The following is a 12,928-nucleotide window of genomic DNA, read 5'->3' as shown; positions in this document are numbered from 1 at the left end:
GTATTATTATTATTATTACTACGTAATTTTCATGTGTGGTAACATTACTTAGAGTAAGAACTCAGTTATTCTTTATCTTAGTGTTAACTAGATATTACTTTGACAAAACTTAACTGAGCTGTGGGAGAACTGATTAAAGGTCTTGAACCCATTATTTTCATGTTCTCTTAATTTATTCATGCAGAGGAGGAAAGAAGTCCTTGTGCAAGCAATGGGCACTCCAGAGAGAAGGCACTTAGTAATTGTAAGATTCTCATTCCTAGAGAGGTTTAGTCTACTGAATTGACAGATTACCAGTAAATTTTCAGCTGGGGGATGGCGAAGTACCAGCTGTACCAGTTCCATAGTTAAGGGCAAGACATCATACAGGAATTTGCATGATTTGTAAAAGGTCCCTTAAAGTAGCACAGGTGATTGCAATTTCACAGGTCACATTCATGAAACAAATGGGAAACAAAGTACTTTGTAGTAGTTTAGGTTGTCCTGGATGAATTTTCAGCTGACTTTTATATACCTGTAGCATCTCTTATTTTTAAGGTACTTCAGGTATAAAGAAGGGCTAATATTACAAACTTTCACTCCAGACTGTAAGGCATTTATTCTGTAAAAAGCACTGAAGTGATCTGTGTCCTTTCTGTGATCTGTGAAATCACCCTTTGTGTTAAATCAGTTTTAGTTTTACCATCTTGAAATTGTGTTATAAGCTGCTGAATTATAGCAAATTGAATTATAGTTATTTCAGTCATTGTTCTAATGGACTTACAATAGATGGAAAGCATTTAATTTCAGCTGTTTTGCTTCTGATAATTCATTTTTTACAGCTGTGTTCATCCTGTGCACTTTGCCAAATCTCTCTGGATAGTACGTGATGTAAAACTCTGAATCTGCTGCCAAAAGGTTGAGTATAAATTGCATACCAACTGTTTTCCTGTTCATAAAATTTATTTTCTGGTAGAAGGCTTAAATTGTTGTTTAAAAGAGACCACATAAACTAATTAGTGGGGAATTCATGGGTATGGTGTAAACCTGAATCCTTTTTAGGATCTCCTATGTGCCAGTATCATGAAAATATCTCTTTTATTATCATAGTAATGTATAAAAACCCGTAGATCAGGAATTAGGATGTTGAAGATAATTTTTTTTTAGTGTCAGTCAGGCACATTTTTAACTTCTTTCCATATAACCTAGAAGCTTTGGTCTGTATAGCAATTCCATGTCAGAATGATTCCTGCTATTACTAGATGCATCCTCTCTGTTAAAAATTCCTCATTCCTCCACTATCTCTACTCTGTTCTACACTGTTTCATCCCCTTAATCTTGACTGGCAGTACTCCCACTTCGTTATCATGTTGCTGAATGGTGAGTACCTTCTTGTTTCAGCCTGTTCACTTTCTGCTCATTCTCAGGCAGCCACTTCTAATAGTAATGCCTGTCTCTTAGAAACTCAGTTGTTTGAATATACTAATGGCTGTTTATATGATCAAGTGGTGCTTTGAATTTTCTACCCCATTTACCTTTTATTCTGATATATCACTTTATCTTATCACTTTTATCAAGATTGACGGTTATCCAGATATTTCAGTATATTCACGTATATAATATTTTTGTTAGTTGCCATGTTCTTATTTCGCTCTGACCAATTCAAAAGGAATACAGCTTCTTTGAAAAGGGACTGAATCAAAAGCTCTTTTTGCTTTACTGTGTTTGGTGGGGTTTTTTTTTCTTCTTTTCTTAGTAAAACATGCAATCTAATTGTCATTTTTGCATGCTCAACCGCCTTGCTATCATAGGTTTACCACAAGATAGTAAGTCTCTGGTTATCTCTTATTTTTATGGCTGCTGGGGCTGCTCATCAGTAGTCTCTGGGCATTGTGACAACTCCTACACATATACTGTCTTCTTGGATTTGTTTTGCTTGAGTTTATTAAGTCAGGATGGTGTTTTACATTATGGTCTGTGATGCTAGCTCTCCAAAGTGATACTAGTAATTCAGAGCTCCTAAAACTTCACAGCGTTTCTTCTGAGAGGAACTGTTCAGCCCCTCACTGAATTCCCAGGATGTGCTAACTGGACTTTGCTACTAATTGCTTTTATCTCATTTATCTCTTCCAGCAAAGTCAGCATCTCCTTTACATCTGCTTTAAGCTCTTGTCTTTGAGGGTAATTGTGATACCATCCACATCCACAGTGGTATGAACTAAAATGCTCCAAATGCCAACATTTGGAATGTGAGAATGTGCTCTGTGGGGAAACAAATCCAAAGATGTTGCTCCATTTTCTGACTGTCTAACACTTACATTCTTATGCTACTCTCCAAACCTTTGTCCAGAAGTATCTAACTGTGGAAGATACTTTAATGATCATTTCCAGGTACTCTGTCACAGCTGACCCAATAACGGGAAGCCATAAGACTTATTGGCCAGGTGGGAGCAGTTATGCACTGGGGATACCCTGACTGCTTTACTGTCTAAAGCAATGACTACTGAGATTGCAGAGGAAGGTTCCTTCTCTCTAGTAGATCCCTAATATTTAAATGGCCATAGTCCAGCCTCTTGTGTGCCCATATTGAATGATGTTGTTACATAAGATCCTGTATGTGTATCTGCATCTTTTTCTCCCCAAGTCTCTAACCACTGCTATAACTCCTTCATTCAAGTTCCTGTTGCCATAGATATAACGATTCTCTTGTTACAAAACCCTTTTATTAGTCCCATTAGTTTCAGTGCGTGAAATCTCAGAATTATCATCAGGCACTAGTATATTAAAAAAAGTACCTCCTGTCTAATTTGTGCAATAAAATCCTCAGCAGTTCCTATCCATTTTGGTATTGTAAAGATGCCCTGAGTCTTAATCATCCTATATACTGGAACTATTCAGGTTATTGAAGATACGGTTCCTTCTCTGTTAATGCAGATGTATAAGCTCTTTGCTCTAGATTCTTTCTCACAACACTTTCCTACAAAACTTATCTCACACTAAACTTGTGGGACCCCAGTTGCCTGACTATGAGGCACTGCAATGAACAAATTTGCTTCTGTCCTGTATAGTTCTTTCCTTTGTTTCTCCTTGAAATAACTATTCCTTTAATCAGATCATCCAAATTATCATGGAATGTATCTGAAATCCAGATGTATAAGGGGGAAAAATGGGGCCATGTGGCTTGCACTAATGATCCATGATCATAGATTTCCTTGGCTACATCAGCCAATGGTGACAAACCTCTGATTAACCCCTTGGCTGACTTTCTGCAAAATCTCCACAGTCCCTGTTGGCAGAGAGCTCAGACTTGTCATTTCAAGTAGATGGGTTTTTGTAATAGGCAACTGTTTCTCTGCGAGTTGAGCCACTTTCAGGTAGATAGCCTAGTAGTCAAGAGCATTGTCTCCCCACTGAGCTGTTTCATGATTTGTTAGTATCTCTACTTAAAAGCTTTGCCCAAGCCTTGCTTGGGTTGCCACTCGGCATTAGGTCAAAAAAGGCTACGTATTCATAAATGTCGTGGGAATAGTGTGAGGATTGTGGACTACAATATGGATATATCTATCACAAGTGGACAAGTGATGTGTCATAACTTGGAGAAGAGAGAGGAATGGTAATTTTCTGTGATGGGGACCTACTTCTCTGATGTTTTTGCTGTACTAGTTGGTCCTGTCAATGGGATGTTCCTCTGATAACTTCACAGTCATTGTTTGTAACACAAAAACAATCCTTTGCTCAATTGGGATAGCACTCTATAGTAGTCTTTTCCACCTTCGTAATCCACTATTGTCCTAATTTTTGTGAATTGTATTCCCAAGCTAAATACTTTACTGTCCTCTCCCATTGAATGGAAAAAAACCTCAACTTGTGAGTGCTTTAATAATTTTTAATCAACTGCTTGTTCCTTCAGAAAAATTTTATATTTTCCACATAATTTAATGAATTTGATTTTGGAAGGGAGAACAAAAATCATAGAATCATAGAATGGCCTGGGTTGGAAGGGACCTTAAAGATCATCTAGTTCCAACCCCCCTGCTGCAGGCAGGGACACTCTCCACTAGACCAGGTTGCTCAAAGCCCCATCCAACCTGGCCTTGAGCACTTCCAGGGAGGGGGCATCCACAGCTTCTCTGGGCAACCTGTTCCAGTACCTCACCACCCTCATAGAGAAGAACTTCTTCCTAATACCTAATCTAAATCTACCGTCTTTCAGTTTAAAGCCATTATCCCCTATCCTATCGCTCCATGCTCTTGTAAACAGTCCCTCCCCATCTTTCCTGTAAGCCCCCTTCAGGTACTGGAAGGGTCCTCTAAGGTCTCTCTGGAGCCTTGTCTTCTCAAGGCTGAACAACCCCAACTCTCTCAGCCTGTCCTCATAGGAGAGGTGCTCCAGCCCTCTGATCACCTTTGTGGCCCTCCTCTGGACTCACTCCAACAGCTCCATGTCCTTCTTATGTTGGGGCACCCAGAGCTAGATGCCGTACTCCAGGTGGGGTCTCATGAGAGCAGAGTAGAGGAGTGGAATCACCTCCATTGACCTGCTGGTCACAGCTCTTTTGATGCAGCCCAGGATACAGTTCACTTTCTGGGCTGCAAGTATGCATTGCCGGCTCATGTTGAGCTTTTCTTCAACCAGCACCCCCAAGTCCTTCTCAGGGCTGCTCTTGATGCGTTCTACGCCCAGCTGTAGTTGTGCTTGGGATTGCCCTGACCCATATGCAGGACCTTGCACTTGGCCTTGTTAAACTTCATGAGGTTGGCATGGGCCCACTTCTCAAGCCTGTCAAGGTCCCTCTGGACGGCATCCCTTCCCTCCAGCGTGTCAACCACACCACACAGCTTGGTGGTGTCTGTAAACTTGTTGAGCGTGCACTTGATCCCCTGTCACCAACCAGTGCCAATCGCAATACTGACCCCTGAGGAACACTACTCATCACTGATCTCCACTGGGACATCGAGCCGTTGACCGCAACTCTTTGAGTGCGACCATCCAGCCAATTCCTTATCCACCGAATGGTCTATCCATCAAGTTCATGTCTCTCCAATTTAGAGACAAGGATGTCAAATGCTTTGCACAAGTCCAGGTAGATGACATCTGTTGCACTTCCCTTACCTACCAATGCTGTAGCCCTGTCATAGAAGGCCACCAAATTTGCCAGGCATGATTTACCATTAGTGAAGCCATGTTGGCTGTCACCAATCACCTCCTTATTTTCTATGTGCCTGAGCATAGTTTCCAGGAGGATCTGCTCCATGATCTTGCCAGGCACAGAGGTGAGACTGACTGGCCTGTAGTTCCCCAGGTCTTCCTTTTTTAACTTTTTAAAAATGGGGGTTACGTTTCTCCTTTTCCAGTCAGGGGGAACTTCACCAGACTGCTCAAATATGATAGATAGTGGCTTAGCAACTTCATCCGCCAGTTCCCTCAGGACCTGTGGATGCATCTCATCAGGTCCCATGGACTTGTGCGCCTTCATGTTCCTTGGATGGTCTCAAACCTGATCTTGTCCTACAGTGGGTGGTTCTTCATTCTCCCAGTCCCTGCTTTTGCCTTCTCAGGCTTGGGCGGTGTGGCTAGAGCCCTTGCTGGTGAAGACTGAAGCAAAAAAGTCATTGAGTGTCTTAGCCTTCTCAATATCCTGGGTAACCAGGTCTCCCATTTCTTTCCACAGAGGGCCCACATTTTCCCTAGTCTTCCTTTTATCACTGATGTACCTATAGAGGCTTTTCTTGTTGTCCCTGACGTCCCTGGCCAGATTTAATTCTATTAGGGCTTTGGCTTTCCTAACCTGATCCCTGGCTGCTCAGTTTCTCTGTATTCCTCCCAGGCTACCTGCCCTTGCTTCCACTCTTTGTAGGCTTCCTTTTTGCATTTGAGTTTGTCCAGGAGCTTCTTGTTCATCCATGCAGGCCTCCTGGTGTTTTTGCCTGACTTCCTCTTTGCTGGAATGCATCACTCATGAGCGTGGAGGAGGTGATCCTTGAATATTAGCCAGCTTTCTTGGGCCCCTTTTCCCTCCAGGGCTCTATCCCAAGGTACCCTACCAAGCAGGTCCCTGAAGAGGCCAAAGTCCACTCTCTTGAAGTCCAGGGTAGTGAGCTTGCTGTGCGCCCTCCTCGCTGCCCTGAGGATCTTGTACTCCACTATTTTGTGGTCACTGCAGCCAAGGCTGCCCTTGAACTTCATATTCCAGGTCCAGCATAGCGCCTCTCCTTGTTGGCTCCTCTATTCTTGGAGAGGAAATTATCATTAACTCATTCCAGGAACCTCCTGGATTGCTTATGTCTTGCTGTGTTGTCCCTCCAACAGATATCAGGATGGTTAAAGTCCCCCATGAGGACCACGGCTTGTGAACGTAAGGCTTCTCCTATCTTTCTGTAGAGGGCCTTATCCTCCGTCTTCCTAGTTGGATGTCCTGTAGCAAACTCCCACTATAGTGTCATCTGTCCGTGCCCTCCCTTTAATCCTGACCCATAGGCTCTGTGTTGGCTCCTCACCCATCCCCAGGCAGAGCTCCATGCACTCCAGCTGGTCATTGACATAGAGGGCGACACCCCCTCCTCATCTCCCCTGCCTGTCCTTCCTAAAGAGCCTGTATCCTTCCATCCCAACACTCCAGTCATAGGAGTCGTCCCACTGCATCTCTGTGATGCCAATAAGATCATAGCCCTGCAGGCGTGTGCATGTCTTTAACTCCTCTTGTTTATTCCCCTTTCTTCTCTTTCCAACTAGAGCTACTTACTGAATACGTCATTAACATCACATTTTAAATCCTTCCTTTTTCCTGTGGGTTGGCAGTTCCTAGCTGTTTGTATTTAAGCTGCTTATGGCAGTTACTTTTTTATGTCTGGAGTTTTGGAATCAGAAATTTTAGTTGATGATCCTGTATAAATTCAGATCTTCTACCAAAGAAGCAAAGTGTATGTTTGATGCTAAAGTTCAGTATTCTCACCTTTTTTAAAATTATTGGATGAAACAGTATTAGAATACTGGCAAGCTGATGGAATTCCCATCCAGCAGTAGCAAAGCTGAGGTAGTTGTCATAGTTTACCTAATTCTTAACTTAATAGAATTTGTATCAGTGACACTTATGGGATTCTTACTATTCTTATCACCTAGAAGAACAGACATAAGACAGTGTGCTTTAAATCTTATGTTGCTGGGAAGTTGAAATTTCAATTGGGTGTCAGGATATCTAATTTGTGATTCTGAGTTCAGGAAAGCCCTTAAGGAATGAGTGCTCCTAGCACTTTTTTTGTTTGGTTGGGGTTTTTTTGTTTTGCTTGACTTTCTCCCTACATACCTGGTTTCTGTTATCTGGAGTGGGATGGGCAGGTTTAGATAGAGGTGACAATATGATTAAAGGCTGTATCATAATGCTGTGGGGAAAAAATACAAAATAAAGGATTTCAGTGTGATTGTTTTTTGACTTTTGGCTTTGCAGTGTTCACATTTTTAACATAATAGGTTTTAGGAGTGTTTATATTCCAGTTCTTACTAGGTTTAGAGTTTTTCAAAGTTAGACTTAATTTTACTATTTGGATATACAGTGTTTAAAGACTTCAGGAGAGATACAAATACACTGCTCTTTCACCTTGGTTTTACCTAGTCTGTTTCCCTGTTTATTCCTACTTTTAACCATCCTTTCCAGCCCAACTCTGAAGAACAAGGCATGCTATTTCACTCCCTCCTTTGCATGAGAGAGTCTGTTGCTTGTCCAGTTGATCTTGCTTAATTTCACCAGGAGCTAAAAGCATCACAGCAAGAAAGGAAGCTGTGTTAATTATACTGTACCCATTAAATGTCCATGTAAACTTATCCAAAAGAGGAAGAAGACAAAGTAGGGAAGGAAAGGAAGTTGGTCTTTGTACTGAGAGTAGAGGAAATGTTTGATTTCTACAAAGCTGAAGGCAAAGGAGGTTTCTTATATGAGGAGGAGGAGACCAATGGACAAGACAGACTCCTGTGCAGCTCAGTAATACTGGCTATTCAGAAGAGCTTTTGAGATTTTCTCAATTTTGTAACAAGTCATCTCTTTTTCCTTGAGTCCTCTGTAACATCAGTAGCTAACAACTCTGAAGAAAGATAAATTCATGTAAACAACTTCTAACATGTTGCCTTTCCTTGTTCATTATTATTCCATTTTTGTCCCCCCAATCTCTTCATTTCTTGTGATGAGACTGCTGCAAAACAGTTTTGATATGGCTTTTGGAAATAAACAAGGAGTCATATTTACAGAAATTTTTCCCTACAAGATAACATTAAAAACACAACATGCATCTCTAGGCATTGCTTTGGCTAAAATAAGGTCAAATCAGTACATTAAGAATGGCATTTGTATGTTTTACTAAGCTGTGTTTATACTGCACTGAGAAGGCCTTTACACACTGAATCTTTAAAAAGAACCAGGAGTAAAAAAGTACAATATTGAAAATACATTTTTAAAAAACGTTCACTAGATTGTGATGATAGGAATAGTATTGCAATCTGGAGTGGAAGAAAATAGGAACTGAGACTGCCACAGTAGACGATTATTTTCTATTTCAAATGCTTGTAGTGTTGTAAATATTTACAGAATGCTGGCTGCATGGTGGTTAAATGTAATGAAAAATGATGTTTCCATCATTGCACAATAGCTTTTTCTAGAAAATATGTATGGTTCATGCTGAAGTTGTAGTGTTATATGCTTAGTACTGTTGCCGCCAAAGGACACAAGTGAAGCGAGATACAGGAAGAAGAAATGCTGTCAGGTATTTGCTTAGAGTTACTATTTGCTGAACGGTTCAGCTCCTTCACTAAAGGCATCACCAAACTTGGGCCTAGCCTGTGCCTCCAAGATAGCCTTGCAGGCTGCCCAGTTGGTATTGAATGCCAGAAACCTCAGCGTTCTAGTCTGGGATGACTTAAATCATTGAGTACCAGTTATTGCTGCGTAAGGTGGTTACTGTGCTGTATGTAAACGCTCATGAGTGACTACTGATCTTTTACATTAGGATTTCTGTACCCAGAAATAACAATGAAGAGTCTGAAATTAGACAGTATGGATACTAGAAGTAAACACTCCCACTAGAAACCATCTAGGAACTATCATTCCACAGGGATCCTGCCCTTCGAGCACACTATGCACTCTCAACGGGAAATTCTTTGTTCTTACGCTAACGCTGTATTCGCTACGTCAACTTTTGTCTCGCAGATCTGGAGAACAGTTGGAAGCAAAATATCTCAGTACCAATCCAGGAAAGATGAAAGTGACTCTGACAGGTCTAAACAAGCATGGAAAAGGCAGAGTTGTAATGACATATTCTGTGAATATATATGTACTCAATACCTCCGCTTATGCATTATGGTCCCTGTGTTGTTTGGGGCTCTGCCATTCTAAAATTGTCAGTTAATAGCCATGACATATGAAATGAAATGCCTCTTTGCCGTTTGTTGGCTGCGATATGGTCTTTTCCACACAGTGACTTGTGGCTTTGTAATCTCAAAGCTATAACATTAGAATGTGTTACAAAATTATGACAGTGGATGTCAAGGGTAAGTAAAATAAAAGACTATTTTGTTAACATATGCAAATAAAAAGGCTTGAATAACAAGTAGGTGTTAAACAGAAGTCATATTTACATATCAAAAGTAGAAACAATACAAGCAGGACAAAAATGATAAATTAATTCTAAATTATTTGAAAGCATAAACATCCTTAAGACTATCTGATTCTAGATGTAATGGAGAAATCTAATTCCTTTTTTCTAGGCTAACTCTCTTGAAGCCTAAATTATTCTTAAAAGGTCACATTAATTCCTTACAAAATTAGTTTCTTTCAGCAAACACTGCTGTCTGCTCACTTATTTGTAAATACTCATGCTATGCTGTTGAGGTAATGTAGATGAAGCTTAGATGAGGTTTTAATATCATATTTAACACTTTTTTGAAAATGTGTTTTTCCAACACATATTCTTGGTATAGAACATCAAACATGCATACAGAAAATGACAAACCCTAACTTAAATTGATTAAGATCAAAAAGAGTTACAGCAAGTGTATTTAATAGTCCTGAATGGAGTCAAGGCTTATAGAAGAATAGAACTTTCCTGTACTTGACACCTAAACCTATACACAGTGTGTAATTTCAAGAGTTAGTTTCAGCACTAGCCAATTTTTGCTACAAAGAAATGACTAGCCCGAGAACACGTGAAGTCAAATAACGTATTTTCTTTCCTGCTGTGTCTTTCCCTATCTCTGAACAGGTACAGTGATGATTTTAGACCACTGTACCGAAGAATACATGTTTAGGGACATGTAACAGACTACCATCCTCCACTGCTTTTTTAAACAAACATCTGGCAGGGTGAAAAAAGCAGCAGAAATCTCATGAGCTGCCCTAGATGAATGAGTGTAATGTACTGTAATGTTATCTTATGACAAGATGAGAAAATGGCACAATCATATTACAAATACGGAAACTAAATTTTGTTATCTCTTGGAATTGGAGTTCTCAGTACGACTGTGCCAACTACTGCCATCTCCGTGGCTGACAACCCAATTTCCACTGACTTCACTACTTTTTGTACTAAGGGTTAAAGAAATAGTGCATTTCTTCAGACTGTTGTACTACAACACAAAGCTACATCACACCACCTATATGCCTCATACACTAAAATTAATAATAATCATGATTTTCCTGCAAGCGGGCCTAGGACCAAATTATCTTACTAAGAAGCAAGCAACAAAACTTCAAATTAGATCACCTTTATCAACACCAATTTATAAAGCGATACAGGTGAGTTTTGTCATAACACAGGAATGGGTCCAATATGAACAATACCCATTAAATTAAATATCACAGTATTGGTCAATGTTGTAGAAAATAACAGCAAAATTATTAAAATATTTTAAAAAAATGTTACCAGAAGTGAACGTGTTGACATTTATTAGCCGGGTATGATACACTTCAGGAGAAATCTATGTGACTTACTAATAGATTCTTATCTACTACTTGTTAGAAAACTCAGTGCATTTAATTTAGTATCTCAGAAGTATATCATTGCTTTAATTTGAACATCTCAAGGTGCTTTGCAAAAGTTAACAGACTAGGTAAAGTACACACAAGCAGCATGCTGAACATCACCGGGAAAAAAGTAATCTCTTGAATATACAGTATTAAATCTCTTTCTAATGTGCAAGCATCCACAGCTCCTCTGGAAATCGACAGAAACCTGAATATCTCCCTACATCAAACTCCAGAGTCTAAATATTATTTCTATACAATTTTTTTTATCTAGATGTCTCTGAAACTTAGAGCTGTTGAGGAAAAAGTTCACAACCTGAGAACTTAGAAGCTAAAGAATTTCTAAAGAGATTATGAGTAGTTTCTTCTCTTTATCAAAATGATTTTGCTTGCATTACATATTTATTGGTTCTGAAACATTGGGCGTGACACTGAAGTTTATCTTTCTATAAAACACTGCTCCTGTTTGTAGCAGTGAACAAACAAGCAAATGTTCCTTTTTGTACCTTTGTTGTATATTTCCTTTTTTACATCTGAGTTTTAATAGGTGTTTTCCTATCTAGTCACAAAACCATCTTATCTGAAAAGAATAGGAAAAAATAGGTATTCATGATTTTGTAAATTTGAACTTGCATCTACCAATTTCAATGACAACCAGTGGTATAAGTTCAAATGTAATGTATTCTGTGTAACATTTTGGGGATGTAATTGTTAGACCTTCAAGGTTTGCTACAGCAATGATTGTATTGTAAATGTGGAGGAAGCATGTAGCTCAACAGCATCAGAGTTATGCCTTAATTTGTTCCTTAATAAAAGACGCAATTTCCCAATTTATTACACCAATTTTACAAAGATATAACTATACAAGTGCAGAAAAGCCATTTTGTCTACAACACTAAAATAGATATTGAAATGCCTGACTTCCTATAAATATAAAAAGCTTATAAAGGTCTGTTTTGTAATGTAAATGTAAAACATTTTAGAAGTTTTAACAAAGGGACAGAACGAATCTTTTCAGACAGGAATGCATAATGTTAATCACATAAAGTATTTAATACCTAATAAATTACCAGCAGGTGCAGTGAGGAACTCTGTTTAATTTGAGCACAAGATAATAAACATAAATCTTGGTTTGGGGAGTTTTTCTGCAAAACAGCAGTGTATGTGTTGTTACTCTGTTATTGGAGAAGTCCTCTGGGAAGAGACTGCTTTTCATTACAGATGGGTTCTCGTGCTATGATCAAGCAACCTAAACATCTGATTGCTCTACTGAATTGTTAATCTCACTGCTGCACTTGTTGCAATACTTTTGGAAGACTGTTAAAACTGCAACTGTCTCTTGAAATAATATTAAAAGTTTTCAACAGGTGATGATATAAATAAGAATATTAAAAAAAGACATCTGAGGAATAAGGAAGAATTTTATACTAAGGCTTTTAGAAGCACTGACTAATTATTAAGCCACTTCTAGTGGTACAGTTAATGATCAAAACAGCAGTGACAAAAGTATAATGAGAACAATGGATTAAGTATAAAGAAAGGTAGTGTTTTCCATTTGGTAATGTAGTGTTCAGTTAACAGTGTTGAAACTGCTGTTTAAAAATAAATTTAATCAAAGGCCTGTTTTCTAAGAGTAATAGATCTAATCGATCCAGAGATGATTAAAAAGCAAAAAAAAGATATTTTCTATTGATTAGGCTGCGTTTTGCATCATGTGCTTTATCTGTTACTGAGTTGCAGCAGAAACTTGAGAACCATCCCGTTTGGTTTGGTTACATAGGCTATTGTTTACCTTTCTCTGCCTTCATTCTTTCAATACTAAAAAAATATATAAAATAGCAGGAAGTAGGATCTAAGGGCCCTTTTTAGATAAATGATATCTGAAGCCTTCTGGGTTTTGCAAGCCTCTGACGGGTGTGGATCCTGGCTCCAGTTAGACCGAA

This window comes from Grus americana, chromosome 1, assembly GCF_028858705.1.
Source record: "Grus americana isolate bGruAme1 chromosome 1, bGruAme1.mat, whole genome shotgun sequence".
NCBI lineage: Eukaryota > Metazoa > Chordata > Aves > Gruiformes > Gruidae > Grus > Grus americana.
This window is presented reverse-complemented; position numbering follows the sequence as displayed.